This window comes from Polypterus senegalus, chromosome 7, assembly GCF_016835505.1.
Source record: "Polypterus senegalus isolate Bchr_013 chromosome 7, ASM1683550v1, whole genome shotgun sequence".
Lineage (NCBI taxonomy): Eukaryota > Metazoa > Chordata > Cladistia > Polypteriformes > Polypteridae > Polypterus > Polypterus senegalus.
In genome coordinates, this window is record NC_053160.1 from 5,862,850 (window position 1) to 5,883,039 (window position 20,190).

General features: G+C 41.5%; 1 protein-coding gene across 1 annotated transcript in view; it reads left to right on the plus strand.

The window, feature by feature from the left end:
* Positions 1-17,670: 17,670 nt before the first annotated feature.
* Positions 17,671-20,190, plus strand: part of tbc1d2 (TBC1 domain family, member 2) — a 146,362-nt gene continuing 143,842 nt past the window's right edge. Inside the window, exon 1 of the mRNA XM_039758180.1 lies at positions 17,671-18,242. The gene's annotated coding sequence lies outside the window, so the exon portion shown is untranslated. The remainder of the gene's footprint in view (positions 18,243-20,190) is intronic.

The window sequence follows — 20,190 nt, forward strand, 5'->3', positions numbered from 1 at the left end:
AATACTGTATTGAGGATTTGTTCTGTTCTGTGTATTGTATTGTATTGATCTCCTTTTTTTTTTAACACCCACTGCACGCCCAACCTACCTGGAAAGGGGTGTCTCTTTGAACTGCCTTTCCCGAGGTTTCTTCCATTTATTCCCTACAAGAGTTTTGTTGGAGTCTCTTTTATTAGAGAGTCAAGGCTGGGGGGCTGTCAAGAGGCAAGACCTGTTAAAGCCCATTGCGGCACTTCTTGTGTGATTTTGGGCTACACAAAAATAAATTGGATTGGATTGTCTATACATTGTGATGGATGGCCCGGGGCCCAGGCCTGGCCAGGACACCCCTGCAACATATGTACCAGGGGGACAAGGATGGAAAAACAAGTACCTCCCCCTGGATGCTAGATGGCAGCCTCCCTGGGTTGCAGCGGTACCTCTGACTCTCCCAGGGCTTCATGGGGGTTGGAGTTCTGTGCAGCCCTGTTGGGTTCTACAGGCGCCTTTTGGGCACTGGTTTCACCACACCTGGAAGTGCAGCCGGATGTCGGCAATCAAGCACCTGGAGCACTTCTGGGTACCCAATAAAAGGAGCCAGCGGCCAGAGTCGGGTGAAGGAAGACAAGGTTGCCTGGGAGGAGTGTGGTGTGCTTACCTTGTGTGTTTGTACACTGGGGACTGTGTTGTGCCTGTGGGGTTTATGGGGAAGACGTACCCCACAGGTGAAGAACAATAAAAGTCTTTTTATTTTATACATGCCTACCGTGTTCATCTGTGTCGGGTCAGTCGCCTATAAAGCACCTTTGTTACAACATATAAAAGGCAAAGCCCTCACTGACTCATTACTAATTCTCCCATTTTCCATATAGGTGGGAAGCTGAAATTTCACATGATCATTCCTTGCAGTGTACTTACAAAACTTAGGTGTGTTTCATATCCTATTGCAACACCCAAGGGCGGGGAAGCGGGTGTAACCCCTAAACTGTATATATAGATGGGGAAACCCCTCCTCACTATTTCTGCGACTTCCAATATACATAGTGAGACAAAATGAGACTCCAGATATGATAAAGGTTTGGGGCAGCCACCTGTATAATATGTTCCTGGCTGCAAAAGTAAAGAATTGTAATACTAGAGTAGTATACAAGACTGAGTCCAAAACAGAACTGAAATCTAGAGGAAGGGAAAGAGGCTTAATATGGAGTCTGGGGGAAGTGATGTCGGACCGGAAGTGATGTGCTCTGAGTTGAGGCACCGGTTACTGGCAGGATTTTCTGGGAAAGAAAAAGAGTCAGTGCACCCCGCCGCCCCCATGGCAGACGTGTTAACAGTATTCTCTAAGCCCTTCAGCTGCGTCCTATTCGCACGTGTGTGACAGTAGGAAGCCCAGATTTCCCATGCTCATCCTTTACAATACAATACCACACAATTTATTTTTGTGTAGCCCAAAATCACACAAGACGTGCTGCAATGGATTTTAACAGGCCCTGCCTCTTAATAGCCCCCCAGCCTTCACTCTCTAAGAAGACAAGGAAAAACTCCCAAAAAAACCCTTGTAGGGAAAGAAATGGAGGAAACCTTGGGAAAGGCAGATCAAAGAGAGACCCCTTTCCAGGTAGGTTGGGCGTGCAGTGGGTGTCAAAAAGAAGGGGGTGTCAATACAATACAATACACAGAACAGAACACAAGTAATCCTCAATACAGTATAAAAATAAAAATTTTACAAATACGGAGCAGAATTTAACAGTAGATGATATCCCATAATATGATTTGAATTTGTTTAGAGTCCTGGAGACCTCCCCCAATTGGCCATTCCACAGCTGAGACAGTGCTGGGCCAGCCAATCCCATGAAAGGACCCCTCTTTCCCATGATTCCTGTGATCCTCCATCAGGGATGAATTTACCTTAGGCAGGCAAAACAACTTGGCAGGTGGGCTGTGGCACCAAGTGGCACATTTGAGTACTGAGAAGAGAAACAGAATAGGTGAGGGTTAGTAATAAATTATAACAATCATGTTGACCCTGTAGTTAGGATATAGCGGGTTAGATAATTGATGGATGGATGTTACTTACAGTGGTGTGAAAAACTATTTGCCCCCTTCCTGGTTTCTTATTCTTTTGCATGTTTGTCACACAAAATGTTTCTGATCATCAAACACATTTAACCATTAGTAAAATATAAAACAAGTAAACACAAAATGCAGTTTTTAAATGATGGTTTTTATTATTTAGGTAGAAAATAAATCCAAACCTACATCGCCCTGTGTGAAAAGTAATTGCCCCTTGTTCAAAAATAACCTAACTGTGGTGTATCACACCTGAGTTCACTCGTAGCCACCCCCAGGCCTGATTACTGCCACACCTGTTTCAATCAAGAAATTACTTAAATAGGAGCTGCCTGACACAGAGAAGTAGACCAAAAGCACCTCAAAAGCTAGACATCATGCCAAGATCCAAAGAAATTCAGGAACAAATGAGAACAGAAGTAATTGAGATCTATCAGTCTGGTAAAGGTTATAAAGCCATTTCTAAAGCTTTGGGACTCCAGCGAACCACAGTGAGAGCCATTATCCACAAATGGCAAAAACATGGAACAGTGGTGAACCTTCCCAGGAGTGGCCGCCACCAAAATTACCCCAAGAGCGCAGAGATGACTCATCCGAGAGGTCACAAAAGACCCCAGGACAACGTCTAAAGAACTGCAGGCCTCACTTGCCTCAATTAAGGTCAGTGTTCACGACTCCACCATAAGAAAGAGACTGGGCAAAACGGCCTGCATGGCAGATTTCCAAGACGCAAACCACTGTTAAACAAAAAGAACATTAGGGCTCGTCTCAATTTTGCTAAGAAACATCTCAATGATTGCCAAGACTTTTGGGAAAATACCTTGTGGACTGATGAGACAAAAGTTGAACTTTTTGCAAGGCAAATGTCCTGTTACATCTGGCGTAAAAGGAACACAGCATTTCAGAAAAGAACATCATACCAACAGTAAAATATGGTGGTGGTAGTGTGATGGTCTGGGGTTGTTTTGCTGCTTCAGGACCTGGAAGGCTTGCTGTGATAGATGGAACCATGAATTCTACTGTCTACCAAAAATCCTGAAGGAGAATGTCCGCCATCTGTTCGCCAACTAAGCTGAAGCGATCTTGAGTGCTGCAACAGGACAATGACCCAAAACACACCAGCAAATCCACCTCTAAATGGCTGAAGAAAACAAAATGAAGACTTTGGAGTGGCCTAGTCAAAGTCCTGACCTGAATCCAATTGAGATGCTATGGCATGACTTTAAAAAGGCGGTTCATGCTAGAAAACCCTCAAATAAAGCTGAATTACAACAATTCTGCAAAGATGAGTGGGCCAAAATTCCTCCAGAGCGCTGTAAAAGACTCATTGCAAGTTATCGCAAACGCTTGATTGCAGTTATTGCTGCTAAGGGTGGCCCAACCAGTTATTAGGTTCAGGGGCAATTACTTTTTCACACAGGGCCATGTAGGTTTGGATTTTTTCTCCCTAAATAATAAAACCATCATTTAAAAACTGCATTTTGTGTTTACTTGTGTTATATTTGACTAATGGTTAAATGTGTTTGATGATCAGAAACATTTTGTGTGACAAACATGCAAAAGAATAAGAAACCAGGAAGGGGGCAAATAGTTTTTCACACCACTGTATGTTTTAGTGCTAATGACTAACAACAGAGATGCAGTCTGTACAGTAAATCAGCAGCTCTAGTCAGGGTGTGCTAAACTGAAGTTGTGAGTCTTCAGCCGGGATTTGAAAGCTGAGACTGAAGGAGCATCTCTTATAGTAGCAGGCAGGCCATTCCACAGTTTAGGGGCCCTGTAACTAAAAGCTCGACCTCCCACTGTTATTTTATTAATCCTTGGAATCCTAAGCAGACCGGCATCTTGAGATCTTAATGTGCGCTCTGGTTTGTAAGTCATGATAAGTTCAGACAAGTAAGCCGAATCTTGGCCATTTAACGCTTTATATGTTAAAAGGAGGATTTTGAAATCTTCCCTAAACTTAACCAGGAGCCAGTGTGAGGATTTAAGAACTGGAGTTATGTGTATTTTCTTGTTCTTGTAATAATTCTTGCAGCAGCATTTTTGATTAACTGGAGGCTGTATAAAGAACAGTTTGAAACAGCATTGCAGTAGTCAATCCTACTAGAAATAAATGCATGAATTAATTTCTCAGAATCCTGATTATTTAGAAAGCTCCTTATTTTCCCAATATTTTTAAGATGGAAGAAACCTGATTTGGACAACTTTATAATATGTGCTTTAAATGGCATGCTAAAGGCAAAGAGAACTCGTAGATTGCGGGCTGATTCAGTAAAATTAATTGGGATTCCAACTGAATTAAATGATGACAGAATATTGTTGTGATCGGCGTCATTCCCTCCAACAATTCACATCTCTGTTTAAAGACAAGTCGTTCTCATCCATCCACTTCTTTAATTTACTAACACACTAAGACAACATCGGAGAAACTTTGATCTAAAAGAAAAGTATAAGTGGGTGTCATCTGCATATGAGTGAAAATTAACATTATGTTTCCTAATCAGAGATCCCAGTGGAAGCTTGGAAAGTGAAAACAGTAAAGGTCCCAGTACTGAGCCATGCGGGACACCATATCTCAGTTGTGTGTATAATGATGGAGTCCTGTCAACCCATTTCTGTACATATTGGAATCGATTTGATAAATAAGAACTAAACCAAGCGTGCGCAGTGCCTGTAAGCCCAACATAATTTTCTAGCCTGTGCAGTAAAATAGAATGGTCAGTGGTGTCAAATGCTGCACTTAAGTCTAACAACATCATTACAGTGGAGTTTCCTTCATCAGAGGATATCAGAATGTCACATTAGTGCCGTTTCTGTACTATGACCAGTGCAGAAAACCAGACTGGAATTTCTCAAATAAATTGTAATGCGTAAGGTGTGACTGAAGCTGATTGGCGACTACTTTTTCTAGTATTTTAGAGAGAAAGGGTAAATTTGAAATAGGCCTATAATTATTTAGTATGTTTGGGTTTAGGTCTGACTTTAAGTAATGGTTTAATGACAGACACTTTTAGTGCATCAGGTACTGTGCCATGCAATAATGAACTACAGTAATCCCTCCTCGATCGCGGGGGTTGCGTTCCAGAACCCCCCGCGATAGATGAAAATCCGCAAAGTAGAAACCATATGTTTGTATGGTTACTTTTATATATTTTAAGCCCTTATAAACTCTCCCACACTGTTAACATTATTAGAGCCCTCTAGACATGAAATAACACCCTTTAGTCAAAAGTTTAAACTGTGCTCCACGACGAGACAGAGATGACAGTTCTTTCTCACAATTAAAATAATGCAAATATATCTTCTCTTCAAAGGAGTGCGCGCATCAGAAGCAGAGAATGTCAGAGAGAGAGAGAGAGAGCGCGCGCGAGAGAAAAGCAAACAATCAAAAAATCAATACGTGCTTTTGGGTTTTTAAGTATGCCGAAGCACCGCGATAAAGCGGCATTTTTAGAGGAGCGTCCGTCCGGACAGAGAGAGTGAGATAGACATAGAAAAGCAAACAAGCAACACACGGGAAGCATATCTTATATCATTGAGGAGTTTTAGTTAATATGTAATACATGCTCTGATTGGGTAGCTTCTAAGCCATCCGCCAATAGCGGCCCTTGTATGAAATCAACAGGGCAAACAAACTGAGGAAGCATGTACCATAAGTTAAAAGACCCATTGTCCGCAGAAATCCGCGAACCAGCAAAAAATCCTTGATATATATTTAGATATGCTTACATTTAAAATCCGCGAAAGTGTGAATCCGCGAAAGTCGAAGCGCGATATAGCAAGGGATTACTGTATTGATAATGGTTAGAATAGGCGCTGCAAGAACATCCATTGTACATTTTACTAGTTTTGTTGGCACTGGATCAGGGGAACAAGTAGTGGGTTTCATTTTAGAAATTAAAGTTAAGACTTCCTGCTCAGTTACAAGATTAAAATTAGTAAAGTGCTGAATGCAAAGTGAGACGGGGTCTGCTAAGCTAGTATTTGGTTTGAACTGTGATGCTGAGATCTGGGATCTTAAATTTTTAATTTTCTCATTGAAGGAGTTCATAAAGTCTAATATATGTTGGTATTTTGCACTGTAGATCTGAATTTCCATTTGTTAATTTAGCCACTGTTCTAAACAGTACCAGAGGATTTTTATTATTGCTATCTATTATTGTAGCATAGTATTCTGAGCGAGCTTTAAAGAGAGCTTTTTTATATTTTTTAACACTCTCTGTCCATGCAATTTGAAAGACATGTAGTTTTGTTGTTCTCCATCTGCGCCAGTTTTCGACACTCTAATTTAAGAGCTTGAGTGTTTTCATTAAACCAGGGAGAGTTTCTATGGGCTTTGATCATTTTTGTTTAAGGGGAGTCACAGTGTCTCTCAAGGTCACATTATAATGTAATGTTAGCTGATCTAAATTCTTTTCCATGTTTACATTTGATGTTAACTGATCTAAATGGTTTTCCACAATTACACTCGACTTACTCAAAATATCTATAAATTTTGAAGCTAAATTACAATCTAGATGTCGCACTGTCTTTGTTTTAATCTGTGAGTGAGTTGGTAAGGGCAGGACTAAATCAAATGTGATTAAGTAGTGATCAGAAATAACTTCATTTAATGGAGTAATATTTAAATTTTGAATTTCAACTTTGTAAGTTATAATTAAATCTAATGTGTGGTTACGACCTTTGACAATCTGACAAAATCCTGCTGAATTTTAGCAAATAAGTAAAACATTTGCTAAAAGTGTCAATTTCCACATCAATGTGTACAATAAAATCCCCCATTAGTACCAGGTGATCATAATTTATAACCAAATCAGATAAAAGGTTGCTAAACTCAGTCATGAACTATGAATATGGCCCTGGTGGTCTGTAGACTAGCACTACAATTGTGTTGGAATCTGTTTTAATATTTAAAATAAATGCCTCAAAGGATGTAAAGTCACCTAAATTTTTAGACGTGATTTGCATGTCCTTTACACTGTACTTACAAACGTTAAGTATGTTTCATTTCGCGCCATGCCCCATAACGAACTTTCGGAAATAACGTCTTCTTTTTGGCGGTTCTCACCATTATGCCATAAGATACTTTCAGAACTGACCTCTCTTTTTGGCGGATGTCATTCCTTATTTCTGTTAACAGAGGATTAATTTAACGGCAGAGATGCACAAGGTACCCCTGCTCTCCCTTCCTTTTTCCGTACACCTACCACGTGGTTGGCTCCCTGCCTATATACATTAACGACATCCTGCGCTCATGTGCCTCCTCACTCGTCATGCTCACTGCTCCCTTCTTCTTTACTCCACCGCTTCAAGCATGTTATTGTTGGCCTTGCTTCATGTCTTTCTGCTGGAGACTCCTGCCTTTACGTTTACTCCACCACTTCAAGACTGTCACTGTTGGGCTTCCTTACTTGCTCATGTACGTCTTCCTGGTGCTGACTTCTATATTTCATTCCCTGCTCCACTGCTTCTCGCCTTCTTTCGTACTTTCTTTCTCAACGGGTGCAAGTTTACCCCGACTAACATGTCTAGTCCAGTGATCACCATTGATCGCAATCTCACCGACTCGTACCCACTGTGAAGCGCGGGTATTTTACTAGTATTGTATAAAAGGCTCTGTAAATGTCATGTTTCAGCCAGTATTACCCAATGGCTGTGTTTCATAGTTTTGCTTTTTGTTTGCATTGCCTAATTCTATGCCATTTATTTGTATTTATCTTTCTTTAATTTATTATGTACACTTTTCTTTGTGTTCAATTGTATGTGGTAATGACCTCAGCTATGTCCCTTGGGTTTTGTGGGTGGTTCCCTAAGGGGTGAGACCAACTGCCAATCACCCACAAGAATGGCCCTCCTCCCTATTTATGGGATGGCCTTTCACAGCTCCTGGCAGTTCATTTGGAACACAGTAGGGAGTGGAGTGTTTCTTGCCTTTGCCTTGTGAATTCCGGGATTTTTGAACCTGTTCTCGTTTTGTTCGACTACACCTTTGGATTCTGTATCAGGACTGTGATTATGGATTTATAAACCTGCGCTCCATTTTTGACTACGTCTTTGGATTCTGTTTTGGGACTTTGATTGCAATGATTGCCTTGCCTTTGCTGGCAATTCCTTTGAGCTCTTTGGAGTTACTGTATATCTATTGAGGAGCCTTTGATAAAATATACCTTTTATTTTATGAAGATTTTTCAAGGCCCTTTTTGGTGTCTAGTCAGGGTTTTGATTTAACGTCCCACTGAGAGGGCAACATTTAAAGTGCTTCTTGGAACTCTCCTGTCACAACAGTAAAAACATGAGGCTCCACAGAGCACAGAGGTGCCAGAAAGGGCAATCCAAGGCAAACAAATCCCAATATGAAATCCCAAGAATAGTTGAAATACAGAACAACAGGTCAACAAATCCAGTAACTCACTAAGCATCCGAAATTCACCAAAAAGAAAAACACAAGAACACTCCACTCAGAATGAACCACCCGGAACTGTGAGAGACCCTCCAAATATTTTTATAGGGTGGAGGATAGTTCTTGTTGGTAACTGGAAAGTGGCCTGGCCTCTTGGGAGAACCATTCACAAAACACATGGAACATAACACAGGCAGCTTACATAATGTCACGAACGGCTCAGGCTCAGGGCATTATCTCCCACCGAGACACTAGAAGGCAGCCCCCTCTGGGTTTTCTGCCAAGGCATGCTGGGAGTTGGAGTTCACTGAAGCCCTTTTGGGTTCCGTGGCTGCTGCCAGGGGGAGCTACAGAGCCCAACTGGGAATTCACTACACCTGAGTCATCTGGAGCACTTCTAGGTGCAGCTTAAAAGGAGCAAGGCAGCCACTATTCTGAGAGCCAGAGTCAGGAAGAAAAGAGAGGGCGGGAGCGAGAGAGAGAGAGAGAGAAGAAGTCAAAGAAAGTGCCGTGACTTGTCCTTACAGCGGGGAAAATAAGTATTGAACGCGTCAACGTTTTTCTCAGTAAATATATTTCTAATGGGGCTATTGACATGAAATTTTCACCAGATGTCGGAAACAACCCAAGTAATCTACACATACAAAGAAATCAAAACAAACAAGTCCATAAATTAAGTTATATGTAATAAAGTGGAATAACACAGGGAGTAAGAATTGAACACATGAAGAAAAGTTGGTGCAAAAAGGCCTGGAAAGCCAAGAAAGCAGCTGATGTCTGTCAATCCTGAAAGCCCCCCATCAGTGCACATGAATATCCACTGCTTTAGTCCTAATTGATGGCCTGTCATTACCAAGGGGTCACGCAAGAAGCATCTCATGATGGGTAAAAGCAAAGAGCTCTCTCAAGACCTTCACAAACATCTTGATGGCATTGGTGACAGACGGACTTCTAAACTTCTAAATGTTCCAGTGAGCACCGTTGGGGCCGTAATCTGAAAGTGGAAAGAACATCATTTCACCATAAACTGGTCATGACCAGGTGTTCCTCACAAGATTTCCGTCAAAAGAAGAATCAGAAGAGTTGACCAACAGCCGAGGACCACTCGCCAAGAGCTTCAGAAAGACCTGGAATTAGCAGGTCCAGTTGTTTCAAAGAAAACAACAAGTAATGCACTCAACCGCCATGGCCTCTGTGGATGCTCGCCGCACTGAAGAAAAAGCACATTGAAGCTCGTTGAAAGTTTTCTGCACAACATTTAGACAAACCAATGAAGTAACTGGGAGAGTAGAGTCTGGTCAGAGGAGTGCAAAATTGAACTCTTTGGATGTCACTGCACACCCCATGTTTGGAGGTGGGAATATCATGGTGAGTGTGGAGCTGTTTTTCAGCATACGGTACTGGCAGACTACATATAATTGAAGGAAGGATGAATGGAGAAATGTAGCGGGACATTCTTGATAAGAATCTGCTGCCATCTACCAGGATGCTGAAGATGAAATGAGGGGGGACATTTCAGCAAGACGGGGATCCCAAACACACAGCCAAGGAAACTCTCAATTGGTGTCAGGGAAAGAAAATAAAGAAGCTGCTAGAACGGCCCAGTCAGTCAGCCGACTTGAATCCAATTGAAAATCGATGGAAAGAACTGAAGATCAGAGTTCATAGAAGAGGCCACCGAAACCTTGAATTGATGACAGTTTGGGCCAAAATCCCACCTGAGCGATGCATGCGACTTGTTTCTCCACACAGGAGGCGTCTTGAAGCTGTCATCACCAACAAAGGCTTTTCTACCAAGTATGAAATAAATTCCAGTAAGCGTGTTCAATACTTACTCCCTGTGCCATTCCACTTTATTACACATCACTTCATTTATGGACTTATTTGTTTTGATTTCTTTGGATATGTGGATTACTTGGGTTGTTACGGATGTCTGGTGAAAATGTCATGTCAGTAGCCCCATTAGAAATATATTTATTTACATTGACACTTTCAGTACTTATTTTCCCCGCTGTATTGGAGCTGTGCTTGTAGTATTGTGCTGCTGCGGGGAGTGAGGGAGCCGCGCTTTCCCACTTAATAAACGTGTGTTGTAGCTGAACTCGTGCCCGGTGTCTGTCTGTCTGTGTCAGGTTTGGGCAGCTGGTGCACCCCCTGCAGGCCACGATACATAAACAACATTTAAAACAAAGATGAGTGCACATAAACAACTTACTGCTAAATCAAATAAAGCAAAGAGACTTGAAATGTGAATCCCAGCGTGAGGGTGTGTGCACCCTGGGTGAGACCATCCATCCATCCATTATCCAACCCGCTATATCCTAACTACAGGGTCACGGGGGTCTGCTGGAGCCAGTCCCAGCCAACACAGGGCGCAAGGCAGGAAACAAACCCCGGGCAGGGCGCCAGCCCACTGCAGGGTTGGGTGAGACCTAATAGCTTAAAAGAGCAAAAAGAGAGAAAACAATTTGCCTAAAAGGGAGTCAAACAGCAAACAGGTCCCAATATGCAATCCAGTGGTGGTCCAGTGCCTCACAGGGTTCAGGTCCCTGGGTCCTCTCTGCGTGGAGTTTGCACGTTCTCCGCGTTTCTGAGTGGGTTTCCACCCACTGTCTGAAGACACGCAGGTTAGGTGGACTCGCAACACTAAGCTGGCCCTGGTGTGTGTCTGGTGGTGTTGAATCTATGTCCTGCCCATAGTTTGTTCCTGCCTTGCGCCCTATGCTAGCTCCAGCACCCCAACCCTGACCCCGATCAGGATTTAAGTGGGTTAGAAACTGGCATGACATACAGTAGGGCTGTCTTTTCCCCTGGTATGGAGTCTTTCTGTTAGGTTTGGTTAACAGCAGTGCACAGGGCCATGCTACTTATAAAAGGACGTGACAGCCCAAGTTCCTTTTTAACCCAACATTCCATGCAAATGTTGAGTTTTGTGGAGGGCAACTTCAGCTTTTTCAATGTTTTTCTTCAGTGCCACATTCTTGTTTTGTTCTGTGTGCATTGTTGAGCCCAAAGAATAAAAAGGGAACGTAAAGCTGTGATATACATCTCTGTTGCTTCCACAATGAGGTGTTCTCAGAAAACATAATGAACTAATTACTGGCTGGCAAAGTGCACACTTTTCATCCAAACTCAAAAACTTGATATAAAGACAAGGGCAGAGAATGAAACAAGGGGCAATAAAATGGTCCAGGGTACCACCTCAATACACTCAGTTCACAATTCCGATTTTTTTTTGTCTTCCTGTCATCCATTTTCCAAGCCCGCCTATCCAGAGTAGGGTCACAGTGAAGCTGGAGAATATTCCAGCAAACATCAGGCAAAACTTCAAGGCAGGAACAATCCCAGGAATGAATGCCAGCCCATTCCAGGGTAAATACCCGTACATCAGGGGCCAATTCAGCATTGCCAATCCACCTAACCTGCGTGTCTTGGGATTGTTGGAAGAAACAGGAGCACCCGGAGGAAAACCCATACAGAAATATGAAGAACATGCAGACCCCGTGCAGGGATCACCAAGAACTTGAACGACAGACTCCTTCTTGTAAGGCAGCAGTGCTTAACACTGCACCACCACATTCTACAACTGCCACTTATCCTTGAAAAATACAAATCCGGGTGATGGTCAAGGAATTCCATATTAAGTAAAGGGCATAAGGTGGACCCTGACTACTAGATGAGGAACACAACGTCTATGAAAACAAATACAGATGTGAGCACAGATAGAGAGAAGTATACTCAGGGTGGCTATAGGGATACTGGTCAGGCCTTATAACCCTAACCCCATAATTGTTGTTAGCGTGAAATGAGATTTCCATTAATTTGATACCAGAAAGCTTATGACAAAGGGCACAACTCACCCAGCTGATTTAAGATGAAGAACTTTGTCTAAGGCAGGGGTCTCTAACTCCTGTCCTGAAGCACGACTGTGGCTGCAGGTATTAATTCTAATCCATTTGTTAATTAGTGACCAGTTTTTGCTGCTAATTAACTCTTTTGCCTTCATTTTAATTGTCTTGCTATTTAAGACTCAGGCCCTTTAATTGTTTTTTTTTCCTTAATTAGGAGATATAAAATGAGGCGACACAGGACCAGCTAACCTGTGCCCATCATACAATATCTGGAAATAAAGAGAGGTGGAGGTCTCAGTAATCTGCTCGGGTCCAACAATATTTTGTGTTCTTAGTCAGTCAGTCATTGTCCAACCCGCTATATCCTAACATTGGGTCACGGGGGTCTGCTGGAGCCAATCCCAGCCAGCACAGAGTACAAGGCAGGAACAAATCCCGGGCAGGGCGCCAGCCCACTGCAGGGCACACACACACCAAGCATACACGAGGGACAATTTAGAATCGCCAATCCACCTAACCTGCATGTCTTTGGACTGTGGGAGGAAACCCACGTAGACACGGGGAGAACATGCAAACTCCACTTAGGGAGGACCCGGGAAGCGAACCCAGATCTCCTTACTGAGAGACAGCAGGGCCACCACTGCACCACCCATTTTCTGTTCTTAGACAAGTGAAAATCAACCACTTTGGAAATGTCAGCTGTGGCAGAATGAGAGCAGCAACAGGCCATGGAATTAAAAAACAAGTTTAATTAACAACAAAAATTGGCTTCTTATTGGTAGGACTTTGAGACCCCGACCTTGTTGGTCATCTGTTGGCTCACTTCATATTTCATTTCTTTGTGGGTGCCATTTAAGGAAAATAATGCAGCAATGTAGAGGACTGAATCTTAAAAAACAAGTCAATAAAAATGAAGGGAAAAGAAATGAAAACTGGTCAATCATTAAGGAAAGGGTTAGAATGAAAACCTGAAGCCACAAGTAGCCCTCCAGGACTGGAGTGGAAGACCCCTGCTCTAAGATGACATCATCATTGAACTCAAGGGGAAGGGCACTATAGATAGATAGATAGATAGATAGATAGATAGATAGATAGATAGATAGATAGATAGATAGATAGATATGAAAGACACTATATGATAGATAGATACATAAATAAAAAAATAAACCAATAAACCAAATTGAACTGAAATGAATCCAGGTCTCTAAATCTGTCACATGCATCAATATTATTGTCACTACACTACAGTTCATTCAGTTAAATTCTGAATCATATACACAATGACATCATTGGAAATTAAAGGGAAATGCACTCAGGAGAAGATCCAGAATGCATGTCTTCATACAAGGAGTCATGGCAAACAGAAATAAACCACTGACTCATGTGGTTGAAGTGGAAACCTTGACAGCTGTTAAAATGCATCTGGGGGAGATATTAGGACAGCTTAGCCATTAGTTAACTGAATCACCTCGATGGAGTGAACAGTCTCCTTTAGTTTGTAAAAGTTCTTCTGTTCTTACTCATTATGAAATTTGCAAGTTCAATTCTTGAGTTGCTTGAGGTTGGTGCTTATCCTGGAGGCATCAGAGTAGAAGACATTAACCAGTGCTGGAAGGGTTGCATGCCACAACACAAACACACAACCTTTATTATATAAAGCATTTTTCTGTAGAGAACAGAATGCTACAGTGTTAATGTTAATATTATCATGGAATTGTTCATTTGTATGTTATGCATGGAATTGCACTTGCACAATGCTAGGATCCCAGCCCTGGGTTATGTCAGTGTATAGTTTAATAATAAAGACATCTTAAAGTACATTGCAAAAATTATTACAAAATGTGCCATTATAATATAGAATTAAAAGATAAATACAGATATATCAGTAGGTCATACATGTGTAATTGGGAGATAACCTCAGGGGTCATTTGATAGAAATCCAGGAGTTGGTGCTGTCATCTAATACCTCTAATGAACACACATAAATATCTATCTATCTATCTGTTATATAGTGCCTTTCCAATCTATATATCTATCTATAATATAGCACCTTTCATACCTATCTATCTATGTGTTATATAGTGCCTTTCTATCTATCTATCTATCTATCTATCTATCTATCTATCTATCTATCTATCTATCATATAGTGCCTTTCCAATCTATCTATCTATCTATCTATCTATCTATCTATCTATCTATCTATAATATAGCACCTTTCCTATATATCTATCTATCTATCTATCTATCTATCTATAATATAGCACCTTTCCTATCTATCTATCTATCTATCTATCTATCTATCTATCTATCTATCTATCTATCTATAATATAGCACCTTTCCTATCTATCTATCTATCTATCTATCTATCTATCTATCTATCTATCTATCTATCTATAATATAGCACCTTTCCTATCTATCTATCTATCTATCTATCTATCTATCTATCAATGTAAAATGGGGGTGTGATTTACCTGCTTTGTCACAATAGGTTTTTGAGAGTAGATTGATGATCAAAAATAGCACTGTTCTCCATTTAAAATGAAATCTACAACACAATAAAGTGTACAAAGATTGAAGGAGTCTGAATCTGAATCCAATGTAGTCATCATTGCTAATTCCATTGGACCACCTCTTATGGATGCAATTTTGTAACTGTGACTGTTATATTTGGCCCCACATACAGTATTTGCTTTCCTTTATGCAGTTATCTTCATTAACTGCACAAACTGCATAACTCATTCATACTGTATATATTCGGGTCTCTACAGACCCTAGGTAAGTAATAGAGTTTCTTGAAAGTCTTGTGTATAGAAGGGTTAAGAATAGCTAATGTTCCTAATGTCAACCTCCTTTAGTCACCTTTCGTGATATGCAAAGGCAACAATTACTTAATTTCAGTTACAGGTTACGGGGTAACCCCAAATAGAAATGGTAAAGCACATCCTTTGTATGAAAATGTGCTAAATAAACAAATACGAAATCATGAAGACCTTTGAGACTACTGGTCCTGGACTATATGAGTCCTCTTGTGATAGACCACCTGGATCCACTGCAGTTTGCCTATTGGACACAAAGTGGAGTATGCAATTATCTACAAACCGGATTCCAAAAAAGTTGGGACACTAAACAAATTGTGAATAAAAACTGAATGCAATGATGTGGAGATGGCAAATGTCAATATTTTATTTGTAATAGAACGTAGATGACAGATCAAACGTTTAATCCAAGTAAATGTATCATTTTAAAGGAAAAATATGTTGATTCAAAATTTCACTGTGTCAACAAATCCCAAAAAAGTTGGCACAAGTAGCAATAAGAGGCTGGAAAAAGTAAATTTGAGCATAACGAAGAGCTGGAAGACCAATAAACACTAATTAGGTCAATTGGCAACATGATTGGGTATAAAAAGAGCTTCTCAGAGTGGCAGTGTCTCTCAGAAGCCAAGATGGGTAGAGGATCACCAATTCCCACAATGTTGCGCAGAAAGATAGTGGAGCAATATCAAAAAGGTGTTACCCAGCGAAAAATTGCAAAGACTTTGCATCTATCATCATCAACTGTGCATAACATCATCTGAAGATTCAGAGAATCTGGAACAATCTCTGTGCGTAAGGGTCAAGGCCAGAAACCATACTGGATGCCCGTGATCTCCAGGCCCTTAAACGACACTGCACCACAAACAGGAATGCTACTGTAAAGGAAATCACAGAATGGGCTCAGGAACACTTTCAGAAATCATTGTCAGTGAACACAATCCACCGTGCCATCCGCTGCCAGCTGAAACTCTACAGTGCAAAGAAGAAGCCATTTCTAAGCAAGATCCACAAGCTCAGGCGTCGTCACTGGGCCAGGGATCATTTAAAATGGAGTGTGGCAAAATGGAAGACTGTTCTGTGGTCAGACGAGTCACATTCAAAGTTCTTTTGGAAATCTGGGACGCCATGTCATCCGGACCAAAGAGGACAAGGACAACCCAAGTTGTTATCAACGCTCAGTTCAGAAGCCTGCATCTCTGATGGTATGGGGTTGCATGAGTGCGTGTGGCATGGGCAGCTTGCATGTCTGGAAAGGCACCATCAATGCAGAAAAATATATTCAGGTTCTAGAACAACATATGCTCCCATCCAGACGTCATCTCTTTCAGGGAAGACCCTGCATTTTTCAACAAGATAATGCCAGACCACATTCTGCATCAATCACAACATCATGGCTGTGTAGGAGAAGGATCCGGGTACTGAAATGGCCAGTCTGCAGTCCAGATCTTTCACCTATAGAGAACATTTGGCGCATCATAAAGAGGAAGGTGTGACAAAGAAGGCCCAAGACGATTGAACAGTTAGAGGCCTGTATTAGACAAGAATGGGAGAGCATTCCTATTTCTAAACTTGAGAAACTGGTCTCCTCGGTCGCCAGACGTCTGTTGAGTGTTGTAAGAAGAAGGGGAGATGCCACACAGTGGGGAAAATGGCCTTGTCCCAACTTTTTTGGGATTTGTTGACACCATGAAATTCTGAATCAACATATTTTTCCCTTAAAATGATAAATTTTCTCACTTTAAACTTTTGTTCCGTGATTTATGTTCTATTCTGAATAAAATATTAGAAGTTGGCACCTCCACATCATTGCATTCAGTTTTTATTCACGATTTGTATAGTGTCCCAACTTTTTTGGAATCCCGTTTGTATCTATCAGTTATATAGTGCCTTTCTATCTATCTGTCTATCTAACATAGACAGATAGATAGAATGAAAGGAAGCATGTCTGCCTGTCTATCTATCTATTATACAGTGCCTTTATATCTATCTATTTATCTATTATACATTGCCTTTCTATCTATCAGTTACATAGTGCCTTTCTATCTATCTATCAGTTATATAGTGCCTTTCTATCTATCTGTCTATCTAACATAGACAGATAGAATGAAGGGAAGTATGTCTGCCTATCTATTATATAGTGCCTTTCACTCTATCTATTTAGCTATCTACTTATTGTATAGTGCCTTTCATGTCTATCTATCATATAGTTCCTTTCTATCTGTTTATCTGTCAGTTATATAGTGCCTTTCTATCTATCTATCTATCTATCATATTGTTCTTGCTGTTTCTGTTATTAGTAGTATAGATAGATGAATTATACTTTATTTGTCCCCATAGGGAAATCAGGGCTCCCAGAAAATAAATAAATATAATAAAGTCAAACAACAACAGCTGCTCTCTGTCAACGACAGGCGTGTAAGGTGGCAGTATGCAGCAGTTGTACACGACGACAGGATGTTTTTGCTTTTCCTGGACTCTTCGTCGATCCGAACCACAACATGTACAGTACAAACCGAAATACACACATTTCGTTGTTCATTCTTTATCACTCACCTCATTATTTTATAGGTCGGTTAAGGTAATTGTGTTTGCTTTGCAAACGTGTCACTTATATAGTTCAATTAAATAAAAAGAAACAACCGGCACCGGCGCTTCGGACAGCAGCTGCTCCTGATGCGTGCCCAAGGCGGCTGAATTTTGGCGTACGCGCAGTCCCAGTTCGGAGGTTCAAGGGCGAGCCGCGTGACCCCGAGGTAGTTACCCGCCCGCGCCTCGTGTCGGTGTTCGTTTTGACAGATGGCTGAGTTACAGGAAACTGTTAAAAGGAATGTGTAGCAGGATGGGCACGCCTTATGGGCGGGAATTGAGAGAAGAAGAAAGAGAGAAAGAAAGAAAGAAAGAAAGAAAGAAAGAGAGAAAGAAAAGGACTGTAATGGAATGTACCATGATTGTGAACCGACCGGCCAAAAGAATACTAATGTTAGTCAGCGTCTTTTATTTTCTTTAAACTTGGTAGCCATGCGTCACTGCAAGAACACATTAATGAAAATCGAGTGAGGAGATACGCGCAGGCAGAAGGAAAGCTACAGCACCTGTCCGGTTTTCGTTCAAGGTTCAGCGGTAAGCTTTCAGCTTTATTTCCTTATTGCAGCGTTTATATAGGCGCGTGATTTACATTCTCGAGATTCAGAGAGTTTATTTTATTTGTATATGTTGGCTTACGTGTAAAGGGCAGCACCGTCACGAGCCACTTTACTAATCAGCTTATCAATTAAATGAGCCGACCGCCGCAACTTCACAGTGCCAAGGTAAAGATACTTGGACGTTCGAGAGTTGTTTCACATTCTGCTGGAATTTTACCTCGGGCACCGCGATTTAGGAGCCGCGCTGAACTGACAGGTTTCCTGCAGCTGGCCCTTCCTCGTACGATTCGCAAAACGCCGCATCAACAGAAAGAGATAAGAGAGACAAAAAAAAGAATAGAAGGCAAACGCGTAAGTGTCAAAATTAGGAGTTCGCGACATTCAAAGCGACATCAGTTGCCCTGTACGTAAAAAAATTGATGTGTAGTATAAACGCAGGTTACCCCATCAATTTATATTACACGTCTCATTCCTTTCTTGAGGATTTATCTCAATATATTTCATAGCGTCCTTCGTTCTATCCTGTATGTCTGTCTGTGCAAGAAAATTTAACACAAATGTGCCGCAAACCGAGCCAGCGGTCAGCATTTGTTCAGTCAAGCTCTATCTAGCAAACCTTGGCAACTTCTTTATGCGGACTTTAGAGAAATCGCTTGATTCGCGTGTCTTTCGGTCAAAGCCCTCAGTAGTGTCCTCCGTGCGTACTTTATATGCTGTTCCAGTTTTCATGGGTTTGGTGAATTCTTATTAGAATTTACCAAGCATTTACCGGTATGTATGTTACTTAGGGATAATCTGGTGTTATTTCTTTTTAACTGTTTCAGGGCTGATGTTGACTTTTGTCAAAAGGAGTAGTTGACGATGGTAATTAACTGTAAACGGTGACAAAACCAACCGTTATGTTTTAGTTGGATTCTCGTTGCTAGAAGGAAAGTTAGCATAGCTAGATAGAATAGCTTTATTGGTTTGATCGAGATTTGCTGCACTTGTGCGAGTAGCAAGGTGCAAACAACGTCAAAAATGGCACTGACATCTGGCGAGAGCCCAAAGCGGATGCGTAAAGCAAAATACTCGGTGGACGATGCTTTGCCAATTATCTTTGAACTGGACTATGACTTGCCGGACTGGGATTTTCATACAAGTGATCAAAAACGAATGTGAGGTTCCAGCTTCAGCTGATTGGTCCCCGGCTAATCTTGGTACTGACAATGTTTGCCAGGGAGGACTGCCACTTAACAATGATAAGAGGTAGAAACCAGATTATAACTGTGACCGCTGCTGCTGCTGCCCCGGCCACACGAAATCAGCCTGGCAGCAAGCCTGCCACACATTCTTGGCAAACTGGCAGCCACAGCATGCAGCAACATATGTTTTATGTTGATTTCTATGTGAAACTGTTGCTTTTCAGAAACTGTTTTTTTGATGAAAATATTCAGCCCTCAAAGTGTTAAAGTTGCTTTTGAAGGTTTTCACCATCATCATGGTTTTCTCCTTTATCCAGGTGTTCTGGTTATTTAATCCATTATTTACTAGTGAGCGTGTTAGTGGGTTTGACACGGAAATAATTACTTTCATCTGTCCATACCATGTCTACTTCAGAAGAGGTAGTCCACCTGAAGCTGTGCTTCTTTGGGCCTGCATAGTACTTGAAGGAGAGATCATCAAGGAAAAGCTGGGGTTGCTGCTAGAAGAGGCGTTGGTGAGGCCAGCAGGGGGCGCTTACCCTGTGGTCTGAATGTGGGCCCCAGTGCAGTGATGGACAAATGGCACCATCCTTTGGATGAGATGTAAATTGAGTTCCTGACTCTCTGTGGGCATCCTTTGTTAAGAGCAGGGTGTGCCCTGATATCCAGGCTAAACTGCCCTCCATGCTCTAGTCATTCTGTCCCCCTAATCACCCCTTCAAAGTCAAAGTGAACTTTATT